Below are 16,705 nucleotides of genomic sequence, written 5' to 3' on the forward strand. Positions count from 1 at the left end.
TTGCTGATCTCTGTTGCAACTGCTCAACTCTGCTGTTGCAGCCTGAAAGCAGCCATAGGCAGTACATGTACCCACAGGCATGGCTGTGTTCCCGTAAAACTTCTTTTACGAAAACAGGTGGGGGGTGGGGTGGGGGCTGGGGCCTGCGGGCCATGGTTTGCTGACCCCCGCCTTACAATGTCACCAGTACCTTGTGATAATGCCTGATACACAGTGACTACTTAATAGAAGTTATTGTTGTTGTTGTTATATACCAAAATAGCTGTAGTAATACAAGATAAAATATCTCTGAGCCAGCTTATCAGTCACAGACAATAAAATACTGTAGAATGGTGATTCTCAAACATTAGTATGGATGAGAATCCATGGAGCTAAAATGTAGACAATCTGCTGTTGTCAGCTTGAGTTAGGGCCCAAGGATCTGTAGTTTTAAGGAACACCCTTGGGTGGATCCTGATATGGGGGCTGGAGGACTATGCTTCCAGAAACACTGCTAGAGTGGGCTGGAGATCAAGGAGACGCTTTGTGGGGGGGCACTTTATAAGCCTGGAGGAGCCAGGTGGGAGTCCCTAGCAGGACAGCACTGAGAACCAAGTTAGAGGAGCCAGACAGGATGGGGCCTGCAGAAGCTTGGTTGAGTGGTGAGAAGAGACTCATTAGGAAAGCACCTACTATGTGCAGTGCCTCTCATGCATTAACTCAACTGTCCCAACCACTCTTGGCTTGCAGGAAAGGCGAGGGGTGGAGCAGCGGCTTGCCTGCAGAAGATCAGGATGTTGCTATCAAGGTTTGTGATTGAACCACTTAAGTCAGAGACCCTGAGCTAAGACCTGGGAGTTTAGGCGGATGGAAACTGGGACCCAGAGGGTGAGCGTGACTCTGAACAGAGGAGAGCCTCAGATGGTGGTGGCTCTCAAAGTGTTGTTCTGGGACCTGCAGCATCAACAGCACCTGAACTTGGTAGAAATGCAAGTTCTAGGCTTTATCTCAGATTTCTGACTCAGAGAATTGTGGGGAGGGGGGTACATCAATCTGTGTTTTAACAAGCCCTCCAGACCATTCTGATGCACACTCAAGTCTGAGAACTACTGTGGAAGGGATTCTTTTCCTCTTGTTTATAGATGAGGGAACAAAAGGACACAAAGAAAATGGCTGTAGGGCTAGACCTTAACCCAGTGTCTCTCATCAGAATCACCAGGGAGGTATATTAAAATGTAGTTTCTCCCATCTGCCCACCCTAGACCTACTGACTCAGGATCTCAAGGGATGGAGGCCAGGATCTGCATTTGAAAAACCATTACCCCCACAAGAGATTCTCCAGTTTGAGAATTAACCCCATAGCTCCTGTCATTCTAGAATCGCCATGTTCTCTCTCCTTCCCATTGCTTGGTTTCCTTCGTCCTTTCTCCCATATGCCCCTTCATTTTCTTCCTTCTCTCTCCTATGCTGTAGGCCTTTCTGCATAACTAGTTATTTGTATATAACTAGTCTGTTGCAGAGAATTCAGAATAGCCTAGGTGCCCTGCCTTACACCTCTGAGTTGGTAAGCTGTTTATCTGAAGAAATTACAAGCCATCCACAAATATGTTTATTGGAAGAATTTCAAGCACTACATAACTTTATAGAGTTGTAAAAAGTGAAAGCTATCTTTCTTCTGACACCCTCTCAAATCTAAGCCACCCCCAATTACTATTAAGAATTTGGTATGTAACTTTTCAGACATGTAAATACATATATGCACATATACACAGAGATGATAATTCCAAACAGAAATGGGACTATGTTATTCTTTTTACACCATTACGTGGCTCACTGAATAGGATCATGTACATGTCTCTGTGTGTAGTGTGCTAATCAGTACATACAAATAAAGCCCATTCTTGCTAATGGTTATAGAGTATTCTATATCTGAAAGTATCTTAATTGATTTAATTAGTTCCCTATTGATGAAGATTTATGTAGCTCCCTATTTGTCACTATTCCAAACAGTGATACCTCAAACATCTTTGTACAAATACTTTTTTGAACATGTGTGTTTCTGAAAAGCTGAGAGCCTAGGAGTGGAGCTACTGGGATCTGGCCTTCTTTTCACTTGACAATTCTATTCTATCCTTTTCTGAGCAGACTTTCCTACATCTAAGAAGAATATTGACACGGAATCATGGCTACTTGTTTTACTGCTGTTTTTCCTTTTTACCTGCTTAGGGGCCAAAGCAGGATATTGTCATGAATTCCAATTTGAGTTTCAAAACTGAAACTATGTAATGCTCTCCACACCATTCCTAGGATGAGGGAAGATGCTCTTCCTGACTGAGAAATGCGTCAGTCTGCAGCAAGCAAATGGGAAAGTTGTTGAAATTTTCCCAGGTCAAGCGTGAAACATAGCAAAGCTTGGGTTAAGCTGCTCCTTTTGTCTCCCTACTGCTTGTTACTATTTTCTGTGAGGCTCCCAAACCCATATGACTTCAGAATAAAACCAGGCTCCCACCCCCACCCACCCCAAGTCCCTATGACTCACCCCCAAGTCATTAGTGAATGGAAATCATGAGCAAAGCTTGGCTGACACCCAAGGAGTGACAAGGCACGTCCGGAAAATCAGGGATTCCCCTTTCTGCCAAGGAGTTGCGAGTGGAGACAGCCGATTCTCCATGGTCAGGAGGGAGATGTTTCAAAGCCCCAGGCCCCAGGGGATGGCAAAGTGCTTGTTGTTTTGGGAGACTGTGCATTCCAGCAGTTATGGGAGAACAGAACCCTCTTTGAGGCAACAGAAACAGAAAAGCTGAAACATACCATTCAATCATGATGAACTCTTATCTCAAGCCTCATTGGGATCATCCTCTTAATTATAAATAACATTTGAAACCTCCTCCTCTCCCTCATTAATATCAATAGCTAGATTTGTTTAGTAGTTACTCCAGTTTAGGCACTGTCCTATACGTTTAGAATTCTTTAGTCCATCCAATGCTTGATAGGGATTTTTGTCATCTTCATCATAAATTGGAGACACTGAGACTCAAGGAGGCCAGGCATGTGATAGGGATTTTTGTCATCTTCATCATAAATTGGAGACACTGAGACTCCAAGAGGCCAGACATGTGACTTGTTACACAATTAAGAGTGCGGACCACAGGCATGGTGACCGATTGTGAAAACCGCAAAATAAAAGGTTCCACTGCACGTTAACAACTGTTACTGAAAAGCAGTAAATGCTTCTGGCCTCAAGGGTTGTATTAGTTAACTGCTGTTGTGTTACAAATGACCCCAACATGGAATGGCTTAAAACTATAAACAGCTATTACCTCAGAGTTTCTGAGGGTCAGGAATCTGGGAACAGTTCAGCCAGGTGGTGTTGGCTCAGGGTCTCCCATGAAGTTGCAGTCAAGTTGTCATATGGGGCTGCAAACTTATCTGAAGACTCAACTGGGGAGAATCTTTTACCACGCTCACTCACATGGCTGTGGGCAGGAGGTCTCAAGCCCTTGCCCATGGGCCTCTCCATAGAGCTGTTCCCAACATAGCTTCCTCCAAGTCATCTGAAAGAGAGAGAGAGTGCAACTAAGATGGAAGCCACAGTGTCTTTTAAAACTTAATCCTGGAAGTGACCCACCATCCTATTCTATTGATCACACAGCCTGAGTCTGGTACAATGTGGAAAGGGGCTACAAGGAGGCAGGAACCACTTGGGGTCATCTTGGAGGCTGACTAACAGGGTGCATCTCGTAACTAGAAAATCTGGAATGTTTTCATGTGATATGATGCACACCCTAGGCCAAGTGTTGTTTTATTTTTTTCCTTTCCATCCACCATTCAGACCAGAGTCAGATGTGACATATTTGTAAGGTACAAGGGGACACTTATCCCCAAAGATAAGTGGGAGCTTCTATCTTGATTCTGCACAGTAACATCACCCAACAAGCTGTGCTCTATCCACTCATTATCCTCAAAAAATGTACAGGTTGCATTATCCTGTCCCTCTCCATATTAGAACAATTCAATCTTATTTATTTCTATTTAATGGACAAAGTGGCTACTATGGATCAGGATGCTGATTATTCCAACTTTGTGCTACCCATGTCAAAATCCATTCCCCACCCTGCTCTGCCCTCTCCATGTCCCAGGAGGCTGAACCCTGCAGACTACAAGAGCTGAGCTCCTTTGTTGCTGGCTTCCAGGTGAGTTTCAGCAACAGGATGCACCAGCACAAGCTTGGAGGGTGGCAAGAGAGAGGGTTTGGAATATGAACACCTCTGCTCTCTCTCTGCTTCTATATCATGGTTCTGAAAGTAACTGTGACCCTCCAAGTCTACACCTCTTATCAGGTGGCCCTTGCCTAGCCTCCAGCTCTCACTGGGCCCTGGGAACTCCATTTCCTCCCATTGCCCCTTTGGACCCAGGATTAGTAACAATATCCTGCTAATTAGCAGTCCCTGGGTGTTTCAGCAACCATTTCCGGTTCTCTTAACCCTACTCACACCTCTATAAACAGTCCTTTCAGAAATGGCTCCGTTGAACCACCTGAATGGAATTCTGAGATCCAAGCTCCATAGAGAATGAAATGGCCTATGATTTCCACACCTTCGTTTTTCACATTTTGAGACAATTCTTTAAAAGGTTTAAGTGTAGACATGGGCATAAGGCTCACTTTAGTCAACACAGGATTTGAGAAACTCTTTGTGACATATTAGGGAATTCGAGTGTCTTGGATTTACATGGCTGTGACCACCACAAAACCCCCACAACTACCCTTTTGAGTCATCGAGAATTTTATAAATTTTTAATGTGGAACAAATGAGTATGGACTTTCATAGGATTCCCAGAGGATGAGAACTAAGGGCACTGGGATTTAAGGAACTTGGGGAAGACCTTCCTCACACCAAAATACCACCCCCCTGCCAAAAGCAATCATGCAGTATTATTTGGGTTATACGATGCTGTATCTGGCCTCCTCTTTCTTATAATTTCTTTATAAGAATCTTGATTGGCTTGTCATTCTGGGGAAAACTGGTAGAGTAAACGTAGGCTTCTAAAACTTCCCTTCCTCCTAATGAATAGAATTGCAGTTATCACTTACTGATTGCGTGTGAGCGAAATGAGAGGCAGCAAAGCTGGCAACAATTTTGCAAATCATTCATAACTTCATTCATTAATTTATTCCAAGACCCTTACCTCATGTCATGGAATTGTCTTTGGTTTTGAGGGTACAGAGATGAGTCCGACAGGGTCTCTGCCCTCAGGGAGCTCATAGATTAGGGAAATCAAGCAAAACAAACCTAACGGTCCAGAGTGGAGTGGAGATTTTCGCGTTTTGTTTTCAAATCTGGACTTTATCTCCTTTTCTCCACCATAGAGGATCAAATGAGGGATGCATTCTCCCATGTGCCATGTATTCAACAGAGAGCAGATGAAACAATTAGGATGATTGTGTTTGTTCATGCTTGAGAAGCCATTCCTCAGGCAGGCTCTTTAGAGAAGGAGTGAAGAAGGAAGAGCAAAAAGTCAAGAGAAAAATCATCGAATGAAGCTGTATCTTCAAGCTAGAGAAAATCATTAAAAAAATTTTTTTTTTATAGAAAGAGGAAAAAATATCCTCTCACTTCTCCAGTTTGATGAGTCCTTGCTCTGGAGCAGTTCCTGTAGTGACCACAACACCCTGGGACCATTAGTCCAATCACCAGCTATCAATTCAAGCTGGAGAACGACAAATGAAGGTCCCTCTAGGTACCTACACACCTTTACCACCGAACTACAGACGCATGCATCACGGTGGAAAGAACTCTTGGTTTGCTGTGGCTATGCCTATTTTGATGGAGGCTCTTTGTTGTTTTTTTCCTGTAATTTAAAAGATCTAAGAGAATTGACCTAGAAAGATGTTTGTGCTTTATTGTTGTGTGGAGAAAAGTAGGTTACCAAAATATATAAAGTTTGATCTCATGTGACTAAATATTACATATATATTTGGGAGGCTATAAATAAAAAGGGAAACAGTTTTTCATTCCAGGTAACAAAATTGAAATTACAGGTAGTTTTTATTTTCTTCTTTGTGTTTATATATTTTCTCAAATTGTAAGTCATTTGTTTTTGCTCCCATTTATGGAACATTTTCTATGTGCCTGGGGCTATAAGGGCTTTTTCCATCTATTATCTCAGGTAATCCTTTCAATAGCCTCATAAAGCTGGCCCTATGACTGCTCCCATTATACAGATCAAAAAACTGAGATCCAGAAAGATTAAGTCACTTGCCTAAGGTCACGTAACCAGTAAGTTGTGAAACCAAGATTTGATCATGATCATGTCTTGCATGTGAATATTTTTAAATATACAGAAAAATGACTGTGAAATTAATTCCCAAAGAAACGAATTTGGAGGGTTAAAAAGAAGGGAAACCTCACTGACAATCATGTGAAAACCACCTTACCACGTCTTCTAGAAGCCAAGATCTTTGGCCAAATCTCCAAATACTGATGTGGTTAAACGTAAGTAAAAGAATCAGACCAGAGAAGAACATAATGCCATTTCTGTAAACATGTATGTCTGTACGTTGTAATACTTAGATTCTAAGACGATTTTCATTGTAAGATTCAATATCAAGTTGATGTCAGCTCTTAAGAGGGGTGTGGGGGATGGATCATGTGAAATACTAAATGCTTGTACCTACGATTCATTTTAAGAGGCACCACGACTTCAGGAATCAGGAGGGTGTGTGTGCACCTTATAATCAAGAAAAGACTTACAGCAGGTAATCTTTGTAAAAATGAGGAGCAAAATATTTTTGGTTTTCTCTGCATTTCCCATGTTTTCTATATTGTGTATATATTACTTTTGTAATAAGTGAAAGAAAATCAATAAATATTATTTTAAAAACAAAGTAATTGTACTTGAAAACATCTGCCTTTTACCCCTTCTCTTATTATTCCCTGCATGAACACATAAAGGAGAGCTTCATGCCTTAAAGACCTAAGCCATGACTCAGGTACACTAGCATTTTACCTGCAGTGGACCCATTTTACAGATAAGAAAAAGGAATTCAGTCAAATACAATCCACAATGCTTAGTCTTTTACTGGAGACTGAGCAATCTCTTCCATGATCCCAAGGTGGAGGTGGATGAGACAATAGGGGAGATCCCCAAAACAAGAAGAGGGTAGGGCGAAACCTCAGGGAAGGTGATTTTGGACACAAGGCAACTGCAGGAAATAACCCCAGACCAGTAGTTTTTGGTTCCTCACTCTCTTGAGGTAACCCTGCCCCAACCACTTTTCATTTTGGAGTATCTCCCTCACTTTCTTGTCTACGTATCTTCTCTCTTCCTGATAGCATCTTCTTCACAAGTTCAACCTACCATGGCTCCTATGGTCTCAGCTTTGCCTCAGCTCAGCTTAAGGACTCAAGGAGCTTCCCTGATAGACGACTTTCTCTGAGTCCGTATTGATCATTATCCCCTTGCAATACTGACTCCATTCATCCATTCAATCATTCTCCTCTCATTTATTCACTCAATGAATATTTATTGAGCCCCTACTCTCTGCTAGTTCTAAGCACTTGGGATTTAGCAGTAGACAAAATGTACAATAATGACATCACAATCAGGAGGCAGACACATAATACATAAGTTAATTATGTAGTATATTTGATAGTGATGAACAAAGTTGGGTGAAGTAGGGGGGGAGGCTTTGGGGGAGATTAATTTTTTAAAGTAGGATGGTCAGAATAGGCCTCCTGGGGGTGACATTTGAGCAAACAGGTGGGTTGAGGGAGTGAGCCATGCTGTCTTGGGGAAGAGTGTTCCAGACAGAGGGAAAGCCCATGCAAAGGCCCTGAAGTCGGAACCATACCTGGTATGTCTGAGGAACAGCAAGGAGGCCTGCATGGCTGGAGTGATGAAAGAAGGGGACAGGTGAAAGGCAGATGACAATATGGATCTTTGGGTAGTACTAAAAAATTTGGTTTTTATACTCCTTAATCTAATGAAAAGGAATATTTCACCAAAAGACTCTCAGAAACCCTTTTAGTACATGTATGGATGTCCTGAAAGCAGAAAGGGGCTACAGCAGCTTTTCACTTTGGGGAGAAGAGCTACCAACATTCTGAAGACAAATATGAAGTCTCGGTTTGCATGTGTGCACACACATGCACCCACACTTGCACTCACACACATGGTGACCTCTTCCGAGAAGCAGGAATGCTATAAATAGAGAAATGGTGACGGTGGCAGCCTGGAGCCTTGGGCTGATGTCGAATGAAGCAGTGGTGCGAATGCTAATGAGTTGTGATGATTTGGAGTGGTCATTAAACTAATAAGCCCATCTCCAAATTAGCACAGCGGCTGCAGCCAGCGAACATTTAATCATGCCACCCTCATTATTTCAGACATGGCACACTTGGTGAAAGTGACTGTGGGACACAGGATCAGGGACCCTCGTCTGATAATTTTATCACTTGACTGCCAGAGCGTGAAGGAATTGGTGTGATGAAGTTGCTCTGTTGGTTTTTCCCCGCCAGAAGGGAATGTGAGGGAAAGACCAGACTTCTTTACTCTCTAATTACACGATGCTCATCTTTAAAAAAACATCGTTGTTCATTTATTAGTCACCATTTTAAAGTTTTATTATTTAACATCTGAACTCTAAAAAAGGTTTTCTGCCATGGTTTCTCCCAGGTTTTCCCCAGCTCCCTTTCCTTCCAAAATTGATCTCCCCCATTTCACCAATCTGCTCCTTGAAGGCCCCAGCTCAAGCCATTCTCTGCATAAGCAGAGAGGCGCCTGGTTGCTGGGGGAGTTTCCCAACTCCACTCTTGAAACAGTCCAGCCAAATCCCTCAGAGTCACCTGCTCCCTCAGCCCCCCGAGTCCCTTCCTTTCTAGCCAGTTTACATCATTACTGTGGCCCATTCAGAGATGAGGATGGCCAACTCATCCTGGGTTTGTTGGGGTTCTCTTAGGTTTAGCACGGAAAGCCTGATATCCTGGGAAATCTCCCAGCCCCTGGCAAACTAGGATGATTGGTCAAGTTGGAGATTCACCATCATTTCTGTCTCATTGGGTGTGTGTTTTCCAGATGTAATTTGGCTTAATATTATTTACTGGTGAAGGCTGAAATGCTGACCGCTCCCCATAAGCATCTCTCTCCCCATCCACTCCCCCCTCCCCCACATTATCCACAAACAAACACGTGTATATACACAGTAACAGGCCCCAGTCCAGTGATATTAAAGCAGATGTGTTTTACTGGGGATTATGGATGGGTTTAGGTGGTTTTTCAAATTATCTGCAACTGCGTGTGTGTGTGTGTGTGTGTGTGTGATAGAGAGAGAGATCACATATATTCTTTTCTAAGCAGAAGGTTCAAAGCTTCCATCTGAAGGGTCAGTGCCCAACAAAGGTGAAGACCTACTGATCTGGGACCTCCTGAAGTGAGGATGGGGGTGAGAGAGAACAAGGTCAGAAGCAACATTTTATACTCCCTTGTCTTCTCTCCTTTCCTTCTTGGCTTCCTGTCTCCTCCTCTTTCTCTCTTTTTCTTTCCTTTCTTTCATTCTCACCTTTCCTCTTATTCTCTCTTCTGTTTCTTCCCTTTCCTCTCCCTGATTTTCTCTGCCTCAGTTTCCTCCTCTCATCAATGGGTACAATACAATCAAATGAGTTAGTGTGCAATGTCTGGTTTCTTATATTAATTTATTACTACTATTGGAAAGGTCCATAAAGATAATCACATCTACTCCCTGATTTTAAAAAGGATTCAAATTTGACTTCCTGGAGTGCAGGGGGTGCTCCCAGCTGGGAGGAGCTGCAATACCATTGTTTGAATGAGGAAACTGAGGCTGAGAGAGGGTAAATGTTGCCTTCAGGATGGCCTAGGGCTCATCCTCAGTGGTCTCTGGCCTCACACTCAGGCTGGCCTGATCCCACAGGCTGCCCTCTTAGGCCTGACCCTATATGTCCTCAGGGGAGCCGTGTAACTTTGCTTATCCCATATTTCAGAAAGACAAATAATCCTGGCATTTTCCTCCTCACAAGAAGATTTAGGGTGGAATGAACAAACATTCTAGAGAGGGAAAGAAAGTGGTAAGGAGTCTACTCATTATTGTGTTTACCCAAGTACTTTCCCCTCAGCTATTTCCTTTCCTCTGCCTTGGACAGAAATGGAAAGTTGTGTGTGTATGTGTGTCTGTGTGTTTCCTTTTGGTGAACTTCTCCATCGTTCTCAGAGGCGGTGGCCCTCTGTAGGCATGAGAGGGATGGCTGAAGAGGGAACACTGATGCTACAGGAAGAACCCAAAGCTAACAGCTGTTCTTACCATTGCAAATGCTTCTGCAGGCCTGGGGAGGTCTCCTGGTTGGAGGATCAGGGCATTAGGCCAGGAAGCTGCTGAAACAAAGCAGAAGAGGAATTAAGAGAGTAAATATGCCATCTGAATGCGATTAAGCGGTTGACAGGAACTCCACTGTGAGTGGGTTAATTGATCAATATTTACTAAATTCTGGTACTAGATGCCATCCTGAGTCTTTAGAAAATGTCACTCTGGCTGCAGAAGTAATGGAAAAGGTCTCTTAGAGAGCCCAGGCTCCAGCCCACTCATGTGGCAATTTATTCCCTATCTGAAATGATAATGCCAGTGACCGTTTATTGAGCATTCACTGACTGTGCATTATTTCATTTAATTCTCACAGCAATCTCGATGTGGAAGCTGAGACCAGAGGCCCAGTGACTTCTCTGCCAGAAGCCAAGCTTCCGGGCCTACATTCTTGATCTCTAAGTCACACTATCTGCCTTCACCTGAGGATCCATCAGGATGGGATAGGGCAGCACTCTATGATCTTGAATGTGCACACAGATCACCTGATGGATCTTGTGAAAATGAAGATTCTGATTCAGTGGGTATGAGAAAGGCCCTACAAGTCTGCATTTCTAACATGTTCCCTCTCAGGTGAGGCCAGTGCAGCTGGTCTGTAGGTCACTCTTGGAAGGGCAAGGGGCTAAGTTGTACTGCAGTAACAAATAGCCTCCAAATCTCAGCTGGTTGAAAAACCAGGGCTTGTTTCTTGTTCATGCTGCATGTGCGTCACTGGTTAGCCGGGGTTCTACTCCAGATCATCCTCACTTTAAGGACCAGGATGATGGAGGAACCATCACCAGGGAATACTGTGGTTCACAACTGCAGAGGCAACGATTTCTTGTGGGTCTCACACTAGTGCTTAGGTGCTCCAGTCTGGACGGGACATATGTTACTTCTGTTCCAACTCGTTGGCCAGAGTTAGTCACATAACCCACCTAACCACAAGGGCTTCTCTGGTTTTGAGGAAGGTGAAGAGCTGGAAATATTTAGTAAGCATCAGCAAAAACAATCACAAATTGCTAATAAATCGATCCACAAAGTGCCAATAAATCAATCCACCAAGTACTTCCTATGCAAACAACACTGAGGGGGGTACCATGGAGAATATTCCAAACCCGTTTGTTCCTTTTCCTGTGAAACCTGGCTCCTTCAACCATAAAAAGGAAAATATTTGCATGACAGTTCATATACAGACACAAAAAATACATCAAAAGTTTTGCAACCTTAAAATATGCAATGATTATAAACGAGTTTTTTGACATGCAAAAATTGAATTGCACAAGACTTTCCAAAATAAGAGTATTGCATAAGCTGGGAGTGTCTGTGTGTTACAAATGGAGCTCATTCTGTATGCACAGTTTTGCATACTGCTCTTTTTCTTATCAGATTCTATTAACATTTTTCTGTATCTCAGGTTTTACAGACTGTACCATATTCTCATTCTATAATGTATTTAACCAATTGCTTTTTGTTGAATATTTAGTTTGGTTCCAACTTTTTTTTTTGCCATTATTTTTTAACATCACAATGAATAATTTGGTAGCTAAATCTTTCTGCACATCTGCATTTATTTCCTTAGAAAAAGATATTAGCAGTGGAATTATTCAGCCAAGGAACTATGTCTTAACAGTGGAGAAGGCTCTCATAAAGTGCACACAAATTCAGACCCCTATCAACATCATATGAATGTCCATTATTTCATCAGACTCCCTTAAGAACAGGAATCAGGTTTTAATTGTAAATTTGAGATTAAAATATTTTTACAGTTATGACTTGTGTTTCTTTGGTAACTAATGAGGGTAAATATATACTTTTAAAATATTTATTAGTGGATTTTTTATTTTCTCTCATTAGCCCATGTCCTAGTTACAATTTTTTTTCTTTTAGGTTTCAGAACTTTGCTTATTCTATGATTATTGTATGTAAAAGAGCAACTAACCCTTTCTTTAACATATATGTATCAAAAATTCTTTCCATTGTGCCCCTTGCCTTTTATTTTCCTTTTCATAAAATAAGAAATACTGCTGATGAGTGGATCTGAAATTGGTGTAATTTTTGTGGAAATAACATTATTAAAAATATTAAAGTTAATACTCCTTGACTAAGCAATTCCACTTCTAGGAGTTTTTCCTAAGGAAACATACATGAATGCGCAAATAAATAAATAAATAAATTGTCTGTCTTATTTAGTAAGATCTGCCCATTCTTTCTTCCTCTGTGTTACATTTTCGCTGCTTTTTAAAGTGTTAAGTTTTGCCGTTTTTGTTTTTATCTCTCATTAAGAGATTTTATTTGGGGATTTTTTTTTGGCTTAATTAAAAATAGATGAGATACATATGACCCAGCTATTCCATTGCTGGGTATATACTCAGAGGAACTGAAACTTAAGACACAAACAGACATTTGTAAACCAATGTTTATTGCAGCATTATTCACAATTGCCAAGAGATGGAAACAGCCCAAATGTCCATCAAAGGACGAGTGGATAAACAAACTGTGGTATATATACATGATGGAATATTATGCAGCTGTAAGATGGAACAAAGACATGGATCATGTAATAATGTGGATGAACCTTGAGGACATTATGTTGAGTGAAGTTAGCCAGAAACAAAAGGACAGATTCTGTATGGTCTCACTAATATGAACAGACATTAATGAACAAACTTTGGGAGTTAAAAACTGACAACACAGGTGACCAGGAGATAGAAAGAGGGCAGAGATCAGCCATTTGATGCTGAAGGACTACAGAATGTTTAGGATTGATTGCATAGATCCAGAAATAGATAGCATAATACTGTGTGATGGTAGCACGGTATTGTAAGTACACTGAACAAAGATGTCTGTGAGTAAAGCTGAAAGAGGTGGGATAGGAGGATGTATGACACCAGAGGTAAAGATAGATGATAAAGACTGGGACTGTATAACATGGCAAAAACTGGAGTGGCCAATGACTGTTACTAAATACACAAATATAAAAATGTTTTTGCATGTGGGAAAGCAAATGAATGTCAACCATGTAGAAATTTGAAAAAGGGATGGTATTCAGGAAAAAACATAATCAAAGCAAACTGGAGTCTATGGTCAACAGTAACATTGTAATATACCTCCATTAAATGTAACAAAGGCAATATGCCAACGCTAAATGTATATGAGAGGGGGATATAGGGGAGTAATATGGGATTCTCGGTGGTGGTGTTATTTGCTGTCCTTAGTAGTATATAGTATTGTATGACATGTTATTTTTCTTTTTTATCATTTTTTCTTATTGCTAAAAAAAAAAAACAATTTTTCTTGTAGTAATCAGTATGTTCAAGTGCTGATTGTGGTGATAAATGTACAACTTTATGATGATACCATGAACAACTGATTGCACACTGTGGATAAATGTATGGTATGTGAATATAACTCTATAAAATTGTAGGAAAATATATATATAGGAGTAAAAGTGTTGGAGAAAACATGGTGAGAGGGATGATGCCTCACCAATATGGACTAACTACAATGTGTAAACTCAGAATTGAATCTTAGAACATAGCCTAATGTGGACACAATAATTGTAATAGTCCCTAGTTTGTAAGCTCTTACAGCAGTTAACTCTATCCCTGAATTGTAAGGCCTATCTCTAAACTTTGAGATGCTGATCCCCTAGCGTATACCTGATTTGTCTCTGAAACAATGCATATCTCTGAGACACCTGAAACTCAGAGCTAGAGCTCGGCAGATATGAATGTCAGTATTAGTGCACACAGCCACTGTCAAAAAAAAAGAAAAAGCTGAAAAAGAGCCCAGACTTCAATTAGTGATATGAATGAAGCAGGTCTGGTTAAGACCAGGGCAAGCCAGGCCAAAGGATAAAGGTTGAAACTGATTGTGTTTTAAAACTTCAACTTTCATATGAGACCAAGGGAATAGATATCTATTTGGTACAGGATCTAAATTTTCTAAACGGTACAACTCTACAGTCGATTTGTTCAAACACCACAATTGCATGGAACTTTGAATAGGAAGTGAGATACGGTAGGTTAGTATAGGCTGGAGTGAAATAGTGACACATCCCAGAGTAATTTGGGCAGATAATAAAAAATATATTTACAGCCTCCCCCTCCCCAGCCCCGAGGATCTGGGGGAAGGTGCGAATGTGTTGGACATCCTCACCTGAACTGGTGTTGATGTTGTCACAAACATTGGGACTGGCGGTTTGATGTGCTGAGCCCTCAAGCATGGGACTTGCCCTTATGAAGCTCATTACCACAAAGGAGAGTCTAAAGTTGTATGTAATGGTGCCTAAGAGTCTCCCCCTGAGTACCTCTTTGTTGCTCAGATGTGGCCCTCTCTCTCTCTAACTGAGCCATCTCGACAGGTGAACTTGCTGCCCTCCCCCCTACATGGGACCCGACTCCCAGGGGTGTAAATCTCCCTGGCAACGCAGAGTATGACTCCTGGGGATGAATGTGGACCCGGCATCGTGGGACTGAGAGTATCTTCTTGACCAAAAGGGGGATGCAAAATGAGACGAAATAGTGTCAGTGGCTGAGAGATTCCAAATGGAGTCGAGAGGTCACTCTGGTGGACATTCTTATGCACTATATAGATAACACCTCTTAGGCTTTAATGTATTGGAATAGCTAGAAGCAAATACCTGAAACTACCAAACTCCAACCCAGCAGTCTGGACTCCTGAAGACAATTATATAATAATGTAGATTACAAGGGGTGACAGTGTGATTGTGAAGACCTTGTGGATCACACCCCCTTTATCTAGTGTATGGATGAGTGGAGGAATGGGGATAAAAGCTAAAGGACAAATGGGGTGGGATGGGGGGATGATTTGGGTGTTCTTTTTTCACTTGTATTTTTTATTCTTGTTCTGGTGCTTTCTGATGTAAGGAAAATATTCAGAGATAGATTGTGGTGATGAACGCATAACTATGTTATCATACTGTGGACAGTGGATTGTATATCATGGATGATTGTATGGTGTGTGAATGTATTTCAATAAAACTGAATTTAATAAAAAAAATAGATGAGATACAGAGATGGATGGTAGATAGATAATGGATGGATGGGTGATGGATGGATGGATAGAGAGACAGATGATTGACAGACATTGATAGAGATAAATGTCTTTGATCTATTGGTTCCTATATTGAATGTGTTATTAGTACCTTATACAAGTCTGGGCTCCTCCTCCATAGAGAATGACTCAGTCAGTCTGGGGTGGGGCCCAGACATGGGGAAAGGAGTGTGCACAATGGTACTGAGAAGAGAAGCCAAGAATCAGAGAGACAAAAAACAAGGTGGCAGCTGAGTCACCACCAAGGCAGAGAGCTGGAGCACAAAATTAGTGCGTTCCTGCCTAACTCAGAACAAACTCAAAACTCCTCACCAGGGCTGAGGCTGGGTCGGTTCCAGCCCTGGGGTCTCGCTCAGAGCTCGTCTAATCTAGCACCAAGCTCCCGGCTTCCACACCCAGTCCCACTGACCTTTGTTTCTCACCTCCAACATGCCAAGCCAATGGAGACCTCATGGTCCTTGCTCCTGCTGTTCCTTCCACCTGCGACTCTCTTCCCTGATAACGGCTGACTCTCCCTCACTACCCAACACTCAGTTCAAGACCGACATCCTCAGGGAAGTTCTCCCCGAAACCTCTATTCCTAAGTAATGCCCGGTCCCCTGCAACCATCTTTGGACTCTCTCCTCCCTCCCTGATGGCTTGCTCAGTCCTCTTCATCATTTTGCTCACATTCCCAGGCTGCTCCCTCACCTCCTTGGCCTTGGATCTGGGTGGTCAGTAGCTCAGTTCCTTCCGTTTCTTCTCTGGATGGACCCATGGGAGTGGGGGTGGGGAGCGTTTCAGATCTTCCAGGTGAAACATCACCTTCTAAGGATGGCTGCCACTCTCTCTTAACCTATCTCCTAGACGTTATTATGCTAAACTGTCGACTTTCTTTCTTTCCCTTTGCCTTTAGCTGTATTACCAATGCCCTTCTATTGCCCTATACTTAGTATATGCCATGCTGGACTGGGGGTAGAAACATACTGTGCACCAAACATGAACTGTTACACGCATCACTTGAAAAACCTGAGCAACACCATGTTCCCTACAGTAAAAAGAGGGTAGCATGTATTTAATGAGACCAGCGATGACCCAGGTACTGTGACAGGCAATGAAGACAGAGAGGGGACTAGGCTAGACCCCTCCCTCCTACCAAGGATCCTCCCCAAGCACTGCCCAGCTCACTGCAATCCCCACCACTCTCTGGATGCCTTCAGTCTGCCTCCCTTATTCCTTACTCCCATGAATCCTATGAGCATTTGAGGTTCTGATCTATTGCAGAAACTTTATGGAGTTTGGAGCAGGTTTTAAGCA

The 16,705-nt window shown here is 42.2% G+C and overlaps 1 long non-coding RNA gene across 1 annotated transcript in view; it reads right to left on the reverse strand.

Annotated features, from left to right (window-relative positions):
• Positions 1-10,366, reverse strand: part of LOC119519266 — a 42,932-nt gene extending 32,566 nt beyond the window's left edge. Inside the window, exons 1-2 of the long non-coding RNA XR_005213999.1 lie at positions 10,295-10,366; positions 3,300-3,533 (exon numbers count right to left, since the gene is read on the reverse strand). This is a non-coding gene — a long non-coding RNA (uncharacterized LOC119519266). The remainder of the gene's footprint in view (positions 1-3,299; positions 3,534-10,294) is intronic.
• Positions 10,367-16,705: the final 6,339 nt, after the last annotated feature.

Source organism: Choloepus didactylus, chromosome 23 (assembly GCF_015220235.1).
Source record: "Choloepus didactylus isolate mChoDid1 chromosome 23, mChoDid1.pri, whole genome shotgun sequence".
In the NCBI taxonomy this organism is placed as follows: Eukaryota; Metazoa; Chordata; class Mammalia; order Pilosa; family Megalonychidae; genus Choloepus; species Choloepus didactylus.